The sequence below is a fragment of the Meles meles genome, chromosome 1 (genome assembly GCF_922984935.1).
Source record: "Meles meles chromosome 1, mMelMel3.1 paternal haplotype, whole genome shotgun sequence".
Classification (NCBI taxonomy): domain Eukaryota; kingdom Metazoa; phylum Chordata; class Mammalia; order Carnivora; family Mustelidae; genus Meles; species Meles meles.
The window spans coordinates 49108988-49122277 of NC_060066.1; the positions used below are offsets into that span (position 1 = coordinate 49108988).

The window sequence follows — 13290 nt, forward strand, 5'->3', positions numbered from 1 at the left end:
AGTTATTTAAATTTTTTAAGCAAAGTTTGATATGGGGTAAAATCTCTGATACTCGTGGGTTTACCTTGAAAACTGAATCCTTTGTGTTATTCTCGGGCCTCTAAAGATTTTTTTCATAAAGTCTTATTTAGTCATTATATGCTAAGATTGTGCCAAGATATGCAATATTTGTATAACTATGTTGTTTGTGTGTGTGTGTGTGTGTGTGTGTGTGTGGGTATAAAATACAATACTTCCGTATCTAATGTGTTTAGGATTCTTTTACCCTCTAATCTAATTTGACAATTCACTGGGGTTGTACAGAAAGCTTTATCCCTTTTTCCTCAGTGATTAGCTGCTTTACTGGTCTTTTTTTCAATTGATCATCTTAAGGACTTTCTAGGCATTAGACTAAAAAGATATATATAAAACTAATTAGAAAGAAACATACTGCTTTAAGTGGATGTATTTTTTTAAATTGATAATCAATGAGCTAAGGATCCACCTCAAGAAGTGAGAAAAAGGGGTGCCTGGGTGGCTCAGTGGTTTGGGCTGCTGCCTTCGGCTCAGGTCATGATCTCGGAGTCCTGGGATCGAGTCCCGCATCGGGCTCTCTGCTCAGCGGGGAGCCTGCTTCCCTCTCTCTCTCTGTCTGCCTCTCTGCCTAATTGTGATCTCTCTCTGTCAAATAAATAAATAGAATCTTTTAAAAAAAAAAAGAGCAAGGTATATCCAAAATAAGTAGAAGTATATAATAAAGAAGGAAAATATCTCTTAAAAAGCAGATTAATAAACAATACCAAACTTAGTTATTTAAAAATCTAATAAACTTGGAAAAACCAGATCTAATGCACTTAGCAAAAAATTGATCAAGAACAAAAAGAGAGAAAGTAGAAATAAATATCAGGAATGAAAAAGGAGATTTCATCACAGATCTCAGATATAAAGATATTATATTATGGATAATTTCACACCAATAAATCTGAAAGCTTAGAATGAGATAAATCACTGTAAAAGTACAAATTATCAAACTGATACAAGAAATAGAAAATTTTAATTATTCTAAATATTTTAAGGAATATAACTAATAAGGGACATCTGGGTGACTCAGTCGTTAAGTGTCGGCCCTTGGCTTAGGTCATGATCTCCAGGTCCTGGGATTGAGCCCCATACCCTGCTCAGCGGAAAACCTACTTCTCCCTCTCCAACCCCCATAGCTTGTGTTCCCTTCTCTCACTGTGTCTCTGTCAAATAAATAAACAAAACCTTAAAAAATATATATATATAACTAATAAGTAAAACTCTTTCCACAAAGAAACTCCTGGTCAAAATGGTCTTAATGATTAATTCAAACTCTTTTTTCTTTTTTTTTTAAGATTTTATTTATTTATTTGACAGAGAGAGACATAGTGAGAGAGGGAACACAAGCAGGGGTAGTGGAAGAGGGAGAAAGCAGGCTTCTACTGAGCAGGGAGTCTGATGTGGGACTCCATCTCAGGACGCTGGGATCAAGCACCCAAGCCAAAGGCAGATGCTTAACAACTGAGCCACCTAGGTGCCCCAAAACTCTTAATAAATAAATAAAGCCAAACACTTTTAGAAAATACAAAAGACAGTTACACTTTCCAGCTAGTTTAGGAAGCCAACATAGCCTTAATATCAACACCTGGCAAGGATATTACAAGAAAATTAAAAGCCAATATCACAATATAAATGCAAAAATTCTAAGCAAAATACTAATAAACTGAATCCAGTAATAATTTTAAAAGAAAGTAAAGCACAGCCTAGTTGAGACTATACCAGGAATATTATTTCAGGTATGTAACTCAATACATTAATGGAATAAGAAAAATTATGATTATCTGAATACTTCATATGATATAATATTTATGTGTAATATAAAATCCTACAAAACTAGAAATAATGAACTTTCTTAATATGACAAAAGTTATTTTAAAAATACAACAAATATTATACTTAAACTAAAATTTAAAAAGCTTTGCATCTGGAATTAGAAATAAGGCATTTATCCTGCTCTAACCTATTCAATACTATAATGGAGGTCTTGGGCATGAAAATACAAGTAAAAAGTGCAAGAACCAGAATGTATCAGTAAAACTGTTATTTTTTTTGGTCAGATGACATAATTATTAATGACATTATTATTAATGACATGGCATTATCACTATTCTAGTATCTACAAATTTCATAAGAGAACTTAGTGAGATTACTAGGTAAAAGTTCATTAGACAATCGTATTTCTGCCTTTATGTTCCTTACTACCTTTTTTTATTCGTAATGCCACATACTCCATTTTATTGCAATAAAGTCAATGTATACATATTTCAGCAGGGAACACATGATATCATTAGTCATTGGTAAGCATGGTTTCAAAAGTCTCCCCATTTCCTCACAGGACACATACTTGGCTTATAATGATGGTTATACACCTACTTAAGATAAGGTCCTATCATGTCTTGGAAAGCCCTACCATGACCAGGACTTCACCCATGCAACTTCTGATGCAACATATAATACTGGCCATCACTGGACAGGGCCAGCCAGGTATCTCCTGGGCAACAAGGTCTCAGGACAGTCTGGCTTAGCCAATATATGGGGGAATGCAGGAAGGCATGAATAGTATAACCAGTCTCTAAATATGTTATTGAAAGCTATTAGAAGTGATATAAAGAATTTACATATGTTGTGAAAAACAATCATAGGGTTCTTATGAGTATAAAAACATAGGAAAAGATAATGTCTCTCATAGATTTAAACTGAGACATTCAAGATGAAAAGAGTTTAAAAAAGAATATCCCTTTTTTAAACAAGGAGATACAAGGAATTTTCCTGCTGAAGAAATTTCTAAAGATGCTAAATTCGACTTAAAAATATATTGACCGTGTCAAATAGACAAAGACACTATAAGACAGATTAATATCCTCTAATAATCTTTCCATATTTCTTGGACTCATTACATCTAATTATTTCTGAATTAATTTTTACTCAAGGTAAATGATAGGGATGTATGAAATTATCTATAGAATTGGATAGTTACCATAATGAGCCAGTAATTAGGCAATTCTATTCATTTCTCTACTATTAACTTTTTAAAGTTTTGGCATTTTTTTTCTATTCATTATTAAGTTAAAAAATACATAATACGTTGTACTTTTTTTTAATATTTATTTTTATTTGTTTATTTACAGCATAACAGTGTTTATTGTTTTGGCATCACACCCAGTGCTCCATGCAGTACGTGCCCTCCCTATTACCCACCAGGTACTTTTAAAAATAACAATAAAAGTGTTAGCGGACCCACTCAGATCTTTATAAAGTACCTGTGGTACCTTTATAAAGTACGACTACTTCTCCATGGACAGATGTAGCACTCACTCCAGAGATAACCACTACCCTGAATTTTGCTCCTTGGTCTTCATTATGCAGATTAATCAAAAGTGTATGCATCCCTTTATAAACTTAATTTTAATTTTGCATATTTATTTTTGCACTTGATAGAAATGAAGTGATTCTTAAGCATTCTGTAACTCGTTTTTTTGTGTTATTGTTCAGCACTGTGTTTATGAGACTTAATGACTATCTTTCACTCATTCGACTGCTATCTAAGATTTCGTTATGTTTATGTATCACAAGGGGGATTTTCTATTCCGATTTTCTCAGTCTTGGGCAACTGAGATTTTGTTTCCAGGTTTGTTTTGCTTTTTGTTGGTTTGCTTGCTTTATATAAACTTGCCTACCATGACTAGTCTTGATACACAACTTTTCCAGGGAATAGACCCAGGATTAGAATTTTTAAGTCATAATGTATGTACATCCTCAATTATATTCATAATTAGCCAAATTATTTTCTAAAATGGCTAAAAGAGTAGTCCAGGTGTAAGTTTCAGTTGCTCTATATTCTCACTGCCACCATATTATTAAATTTTTGATTTTTGTGAATCTAATTGTAAAATACTAATCATGTTTCACACATTTATTAAGTTATATAGACTATAGGAAATCACTGTTATTTAATTCCTCAGTAACTGTAAAGAGAAAAAATATTATTTAAAAAGATCACAATACCACTAAGATGTGATTTCCCTCTTTTTGCTGTGTTGAAGTTTAATCATGCAAAAGTAATGATGGGTAAAACTATTTGCAACTAAGCATGATTCAAAGTAATGAGATCAAACTGTATTAGAAGTCACTGAATTCCTCACTGCCACACACTTGCAATTTTTAAAAAGCCAGAAAAAAATATTAATTTTATTAAATCTCAATCCTCTGACCCTGAGTACAGTTTTTTTTTTTTCTCATTTTATTTATTTTTTCAGCGTAACAGTATTCATTCTTTTTGCACAACACCCAGTGCTCCATGCAAAACGTGCCCTCCCCATTACCCACCACCTGTTCCCCCAACCTCCCACCCCTGACCCTTCAAAACCCTCAGGTTGCCCCAACCTCCCACCCCTACAGTTTTTTTGTGATATTCTGTGACAAAATGAAAAGAATAAAGAATTTTTGCAGCATTTCAAATGGATTCTTGTCTCAAAAGTGAGTTATCTGATTTGCAAGCTAAACTATCCACTTTTTTCACTGTACTTCATATTTACTTGAAAGAAAAGCCAAAAAACAAATGATAATAAATGACTTTGATGTTTGGAATATATTTTCTCAAAAATGAGTGCAGTGCAGTTGTCACCTCAAATATAAAGTATCTGTCACTTATGATAAAATTCAAGCTTTCAAGTAAAACTTGATTTTTGGAAAACTTGTATCCACGTCTGTAAACTTGACAAATTCCTAACACTTAAGGCTTTTCTGATGATTAGTGATGATATTAAAAACTGTGATCTTCATATATTGCATAAACATGTCAACATTTTTAAGATCTGTATAACCCAGTGGAACAATGTTTTTTAAATGGTCAGTGCATATTCACAATCATGCATTAGTAAAATAGTAGTTTTGTGCAACATCATAGTTTTTGTAGCTATCAATGTTTTTAAATTGGCCATATTAAAGACAAAAAAAAGCCTCAATAAATTCAGGTGACTGGGATTAGCACCACCACCAAGCAAAATAAAATAAGATAACATTTAGTATACATTATCTCCATCAGTCCTCCAACATCACTATAGAGTATGTATTATTGTCTCCATTTTAGATGAGGAGACTAAGAGTCAAAGTTTTAGGTAATCTTGTTAAGGCAACACAATTGCCAAATACAGAACAACAAACCCAGATGTGAGTAGTCCAAAGGCCATCAGAACAACACATTGCAATCTGTGTATTCTTGTATTATACGTCTTACAAACTTTTTAAAAAATCATTTCCCCAAATATGTAACTCCATCCCCCACTTTTCTGTAAATCCTATAAATTTTACTAGGCAGTAGTTAGAGCCAGAGTAATATATGAGGATTCTCGGATCCTTTTTTTTTTTTTTAATAAAGGCAGCCTGACTCATAAAACTACAAATAAATACAGTCACTTTAAGTGTACTATGTATACTCCATTTATTAAGCTTAGTTTAATTATCACTAATGACAAACCAGGGAAATAATTATGAGTAAATGCCATCCCCAAGATACAAGTTCATAAATTGCAAGCTTTGTCTTATGCTGCACAATAGTGCTGACTTTGTTCTACACGTTGCCAACATCTCCAAAGTTACAACTGAGGATTCAAAGGCAAGTTCCATTATGTACTCTTGACAGCAAACATTGGAATCCTGTCATCTCTTATAATATAAGAAAGAATATTTTAAGATTAGACAGAGGTAAGCAATATTTCCCTAGTTTCTACTAAATAAATGTCTATGCCAAACTCAAAGTCTCCTCTTTTCGTTTCCAAAGAGCAGTAGAAAATCCACAGTTAAATGTGAACAGCTGGACTTAACATGTATTCTATGGAATAAAACAGCAATACATTTTCCATAATATATGACAAGCCATATGAAAATGCAAGAAAGTGAAATTATTTTAAAAAGCTTATTCACTTACTAAGTATTAGTTGAAATTAAAAAGCTCAGATTTTAAAAGATGGGATATCTAAAGACAACCTTTAATATAATAATATATTAATATATATTTATAAGAGTAATCAAATACCATGTAATCAAATACCATGCTCTGTCTTCACTTAAACATAAACTCCCTGTATTCACAATCCAATTCAACAAACATTTGCTAACCTCCAAACCCAAACAAAGAAGCATTTATTTTGTTCACTCTCTCAGTTCCCAGGTACACATCATTTTAATTTTTCCTTTTTAATCACCCTACTTTTTCCACCCACAGAACATTGCTGAACTGATAACACACTTGGTGATTACAAATCTACATTATCTAATTTTTACTGATTAATTGTTCCCAGCATTCTTAAATTAGCTTTGTTAAGCTCTTACACACTCCGTTCAGTGGCTTTTATCAAGTTTCTTTTCTATCCCCATTTCCACATTCTATAGAAAACATTGTTTGAGTACTTCTGTATAGGAATTGATGATTACTGACTCTTGAGAAACAATGATAAAACACATTGTAACCATTCAGCAATACTGTCACTCACACTGGACTTAATTTATTGAAGAGAAAACTAATATGCAGAGAAAATGTGCCCAGTAAATTTTTAGAATTTCTATTCCTCTTTTCAAAGTAATCTCTTTGAAGAGATCTCAGCCTCATATGGCTACTTTAAGTAATGAATGAAGCATCTAGCTTTGAAGAATGGAAAGGCCAATTTGAAAGCATAGGGAGGCAAATTTCCTGCCACCAATAGTACATAATCTGGAAGAAGATCCAAACATTCAACTATAGCCTTTCAAAGCATAGAACTGACTCCGTTTGAATCAAAGAAGGCTTTCCCCCCTTAGTTGCATATGGTCTTTGATGAATGGGATTTATAAGAAAATACATCAACATTTACAATACTCCTCCAGCTGAACTCATAATTGTACCACATCTACTACCTGTCTCTTAACTGATGGTATCACATTTTCCATTATCAGGATATTGGTCAGGAATTTCATGCAATACAAATTATGAAAGCTGGGTTCTACTGGCCTCTTAAAATCTAGATAAAGTCCCATGCAAATCCACAGAAGTACAAAGCTCTCCTTAAGATTTCAATATTTCCCCAGGTTATACTATTTCTTCCTTAAATACTCTTTACTCCATGTCTTATTTATCCAGAAATAAAAACAGCTCTGACTATATTTCCTCAACAAAACTAAACTAAACTAAACTAAACTAAACCAAATATTTAGAGCACTTATAAGTTTAATAGACTTCATCAAACACTGGGGTTATCCTAAAGAGATGCTGTATCAGGGGCACCTGGGTGGCTCAGTGGGTTAAGCCTCTGCCTTCGGCTCAGGTCATGATCCTAAGGTCCTGGGATCGAGCCCAGCATGGGGCTCTCTGCTCAGCAGGGAGCCTGCTTCCTCCTCTCTCTCTCTGCCTGCCTCTCTGCCTACTTGTGATCTCTGTCTGTCAAATAAATAAATAAAATCTTAAAAAAAAAGAGATGCTGTATCACATATAGCACAGCATACTTGAAATCCATAAATAAGGCTTTCTTAAATGTCCTCAACCCAATGCCTAGGATCAATGGTTTCTCCTTACTCTGTACACACTTCTCCAATTATTTCCTGGCTCCTCTTGCTTCTTGTCTGCCTCTTGCTTTCTCTGCCTTTCCTCTCTCCTGGATAGCTCCACAACTCCAAGTTAGAATACCTCTACCCCAGGCAGAGCCATTCAACCTTCCTCAGCAGCTACTCCCAGGTATAATTCTAACCAAAATGATCTAAATCTAACCAAATTGTCTAATTTGGTTAGACAATTCTAACCAAAATGATCAGGAAGGAAGTGTGACAAAAGGGCCTTCCTTTTAGCATAATCAGCCATTCCTCAGTGACAGCTGTAAACATGGATGGTAGGTTTCTTTAGGCTCAGACTTGAAACTTTCTTCTAACAGTCCACTCTAATGCAGGGAAATCCTACCCCACTTTGTTATGATACTGTCGCAGTAAAGGCTTTGATTTGGGCCACAAAAGACATCAGAGCATGGGTGAGGCAGCTAGTTAGATTTCTATAAACTTCCCTCCCCTTCCCTTCATAGAATATTGCTCTCATGAGCTAGTATGACAGTCCTTCATTTCTCCCTCACCTTTCTCCCTTTCTTCCTCTTTCCTTTTTCCCCTTCCTTTTCTCTTTCCTTCTTTCTTTCTCTTTTCCTTTCCTTTTTCTTCCTTTCTCCTTCCTTCCTTCCTTCTGTTTTCTTTTTTTCTTTCCTCCTATCTTTTCTACCTACACTCTCAGCCACCAGCATCCCCATCTCGATATATGTGGAAGAAATTAACTAAAGATTTTGAAAAACAATTTTCAACAACTTTCTGGTGGCAACTACTAAACTAGGCAATTTTGTATACCAGAAAAAATAGCGTCACCAGCACTTATATAATAAACAGTGTGAAGACCATTGCATGCACTTGGGTGTTTTGGTTTTGTCTTGTTTTCCTTTGTTTTTGTCTCAGGGATCATTTACCTTCTCCTAGCCAACTCTTACTTATCCCTGAACTTCAACATCACTTCCTCAAGGATGCTTGCGCTGATCTTCCAGTACATTGTCTGCTATTAACATAAGTACTCTGAGTAGAAACCACCTCCCAATCATCTGTCATCTCTGATACTTATATATATTTTTTGTTACCTCTTTGTGCCTGCCAGTGCTACGAAGCCGTATCTTCTGAGTGGAGACCTCGTGTTACTTGTACTTAACATACAGTCAGTACTCAGTATGTATTATTTAAATGAATAAACAAATGATAAAACATTATCGTAAGGTTTCTTCCAGATAATGTAAATTTTTGCTTTTCTTTTTAGAGAAAAATAGTACAACAGAATTATGATGGTTCTGACTTTAAAAGGACACAGGGAGCATCTCATTCAATAGACTTCAGAACTTCAGAGAAAATAGGGGGTTTATAATCATAAAAAGGAGAGTTCCATTTGTTCTAATGTTAAATACACATTTTTCAAATACCCTATGTTTAATTACCCGGAGGCCAGATTCAAGCTAGCATGAAATAAGCACTACTTCAATGTAGCTGTAGCACATGGATAATTTTCACAATGCTAGGGAATGAAATGAAGTCCAAATCTCAAAAGAAAACCACAAGCTAAGAAAGTAATTTTGCAGAGATTTTTTTTTTTGAGTCAGTCTATCAGAATCCATTTGCTCTAGGTTTTCAGTTGCTTCATCTCCAGATATTCATCTTTGTTTTCCAGCATTTTCTGCACTTACAGTTTTAGAGAGAATTTATAATCCATCAAGGTAGTATGTGTACTATACCAAATGACTGTTTTAAAAGGTGTTTGGAAAAAATATATTTATTACAGAGAAGTTCCACATCATTTTAACCCAGATCAAAGGTACATGTTACTGCTGCTTTGAGATCTAGAAGTAAAATTTTGAATTTCAATTCAAGCAGCTGGGATGTCCTAGTCTCTTTAGAATCTGAAGTCCAAACTGAAGCATCAATTCTTTATACAAAACATGCTTTGACAGCTTTTGGAGTGATTAGTACTTTGGCCAATTGAGCAAGGCCAGACTTCTGGGCCCATGAGAAGCATCCCAGCAGACTTCTTCTGGTCAGGATGCCTTTAGCATGTTGAAAAAATACTCTTAGTAAAATCCTGGGGTTGATGGGCAGAAAGCACAGTATGGCACACTACTAAAATCCTTTTACTTTTCCCAGGTCAAATTATTCAGTTGTAAGTTATATAACACAAACTAAGTTAAAATGGTTTTACTGAATTTTACCATTACCTGGTTATAAGCCTGTTATAACCTGTTATTAGTTATAAACCTGAAACTCCTTCTAAACATAGCAAGTTACTCCTTCTTCTTTGTCCTTTTTTGATCCCATGTCTATTTAGAATTAAATTTTTTTAAAATATAGATACTGATTAGACTTCATTAAAATGTCAAGTAAAAATGTACCAAAAAATTCTAAAATGCCACACTCTGCATATTAAGTGCAATGTTTGATTTGATGCTAAATTTGATGAGAAGAGTACATTATAACCAAAGCCCATACACAACTTGGTAGTTTAACATTGAAATAAGCCCACAGACAAATGAAAAATGGTTAAAAATGTGGACTAAATTTTCCCAGTATAAAAGTTGCAGCTTAGTTATTTTTTTTCATTCTCTAAAGGAAAAAAAAAAAAAGTATATTGTCTCTAACCTTACTATCCAAAAAGGTGAGTCAAAAGATTTATAAAAGGGGTGCCTGGGTGGCTTAGTGGGTTAAAGATCTCTGCTTCGGCTCAGGTCATGATCCCAGCGTCCTGGGATCGAGCCCCCCATCAGGCTCTCTGCTCAGCAGGGAGCCTGCTTCCTCCTCTCTCTCTGCCTGCCTCTCTGCCTACTTGTGATCTCTGTCTATCAAATAAATAAATTAAATCTTTAAAAAAAAAGATTTATAAAAGTCAAATAAGAATACAAGCTTCCTTATAAATAGATGAATTCTTACCCTCCTAAAACATTACTTATTCAATAAATATATCTTCAACAAAGATTACCACATTCTGTGATGCTTATTGTTTTCTCGGTTACTATCATTTCCTTAAACTTCTTTTCCTCCAGAAATATACTGATATGAATGTATACTGATTAAAGTCTATGTCTTTTTGGGGCACCTCGGTGACTCAGTGGGTTAAAGCCTCTGCTTTTGGCTCAGGTCATGATCCCAGGGTTCTGGGATCGAGCCCCACATCAGGCTCTCTGCTTAGCAGGGAAACTGCTTCCTCTTCTCTCTCTCTCTCTCTCTCTCTCTGCCTGCCTCTCTGCCTACTTGTGATCTCTGTCTGTCAAGTAGATGGATAAATCTTAAAAAAAAAAATAATAAAGTCTATGTCTTTTCCAAGAAATAACAAGTGCTTTTAATGATGTGAAGAAAAAAGAACCCTCGTGCACTGTCGATGGGAATAAAAATTGGTACAGCTACTGTGGATAGCAGTATAGAGTTTCCTCAAAAAATTGAAAATAGAAATACAAGTCAATAATATCACTAATGAATATTTACCCAAAGAAATGAAAACACTAACTAAAAAAGATATATGCACTCCTGTTTATTGAAGCATTATTTATAATAGATAAGATACAGAAGCAACCCAAATTGTCCATTGATGAATGGATAAAGAAAATGTGGTATATATACAATGGAATATTACTTAGCCATAAGAAAAGAATGAGATCTCGCCATATGTAACAACATGGATGGCCCCAGAGGGTATTACGTTAAATGAAATAACTCAAACAGAGAAAAGCAAATACTATATGAGGAATCTAAAAAATAAAACAAATACATAAATAAAAGCAGAAAGAGACCCATAAATACAAAGAGCAAATTAGTGGTTTCCAGATTGGGAGGGAGGGCAAAATGGGTGAAGGAGAGTGGGGGATACAGGCTTCCAGTTATGGAATGACTAAGGGACAGGGATGATAGGCACAGCCTAGAGCATATAGTCAGTGGTACTGTAATACCATTGTATGGTGACAGATGGTAGATACACTTGTGAGCATAGCAAAATGTACAGTTTTGCTGAACCACTGTTTTATACCTGAAACATAATATTGTTTGTCAAGTATATTTTAATTAGGAGGATTTTTTAAGTCTGTCTTTTTAGTTTAAAAAAGAGTAAGTATTAAACCTGTTGAAGTGAAGAATGCAGTGCTTTGGGGGCGCCTGGGTGGCTCAGTGGGTTAAGCCGCTGCCTTCGGGTCAGGTCATGATCTCGGGGTCCTGGGATCGAGTCCCGCATTGGGCTCTCTGCTCAGCGGGGAGCCTGCTTCCCTCTCTCTCTCTCGCTCTGCCTGCCTCTCTATCTACTTGTGATCTCTCTCTGTCAAATAAATAAATAAAATCTTTAAAAAAAAAGAATGCAGTGCTTTGTTACTGTATTATATGTATTAATTCATTATTGTCATTGTTGATTAACTCATTTGAAAAGAGGCAGAATTTCTTGACAGTTGGTATAAATCTATATAAAACATCACTGCCTATATCTATAAGTCCATGATAAAATAAGAGTTAGTACAATTAAAAAGTTTGTTCCATGCATAACTCTGAAGGAGGATATTATCTTCTCTTCCTGACTTAAAACAGAGCAGTCAATATTCAGAGACTATCCCAAACTCATGCTGCCACAATTGGGCAAAACAGAAACTCAAATTCAAGTCATCTGGGTGAAAATTTAGTGCTTTTTTAAAAGAAATGTTGTCTATTTAATATCCTATATCTGTGAATCTACCAAAAATTTACCTTCTCTCTACTTAATTCATAAATAAAATAAATTTTAGATAATCATTATAGTTCTGACCAGTCCTTGATCTCATTTTTGCTCTGTATTCACATTTTTTTTTTTTTTTTGCTCAGGTAGAACTGTTTCCCTATGTCTCAGCCAGGTCTTCCATTTATTTTCGTTAATGTGGCATTGCTCCAAGTGAATTTAATGGTTTATGAAGCATTTCTTCTACTCTCCTGCTCTTCGATATTTAGCAAATGCCTGCCATTGGCATTCTCACCAGATGTTCACAACCAGGCACATGCCACACTTCAAAGTCTTACTATTATATCTGTCACATGACATTTGTGTTCACATGACATTTATGTTAAATGAATTATAGAGTGTTGAATACGGCAATAATGATAATAGGTAAAAGCTACTGAGAATAGTTTTAACAGCGTAGGTATTTAGTGTCTGCTAAGATTCATGTTTCCTCATCAATTATATTCTGCTGAAAGCCTCTCTGAATCACCCAAGCTCTAGTCCCACCGTCCAGGCATATATGGGTCCTTATTACATGAAGGACGAGTGTAAGCTAAGTTTAGAGATTTATAATTTCTTAATATATTTTATGAAATTTTATTTTAATTCAGCTTAAGGTGTTTTTATTGCTATTTTAGAGTAGTTTCTTTCTGGATGAAAAAAAACGTTTTGTACTATTTAATAGCCACCTACTATACACATTACACGTAAAAGCATGATTTTATTTTACTATGAGACATAGATGCTGAATTACATCAAATACATTTTCAGCATTGATAGATCATACAGTTTCTCCTTGAGCTAGTCATATTATAAAGTTATAATAATAGCTTTTCTAATAATAACCTTCTTTACTCTCATGAGATGAAGCCAATTTAAACATGATGTACAAATACAATACACTATTGTGCTAAATTTTATTGTGTATGTTTGCCTATATACTCATAATAAAAATTGCTATTTCTTGTTTA

The 13290-nt window shown here is 34.3% G+C and overlaps 1 protein-coding gene across 1 annotated transcript in view; it reads right to left on the reverse strand.

The window, feature by feature from the left end:
• CNBD1 (cyclic nucleotide binding domain containing 1) overlaps positions 1 to 13290 on the reverse strand; it is a 385468-nt gene that overhangs the window by 327383 nt on the left and 44795 nt on the right. The gene's annotated exons all lie outside the window — the stretch shown is intronic.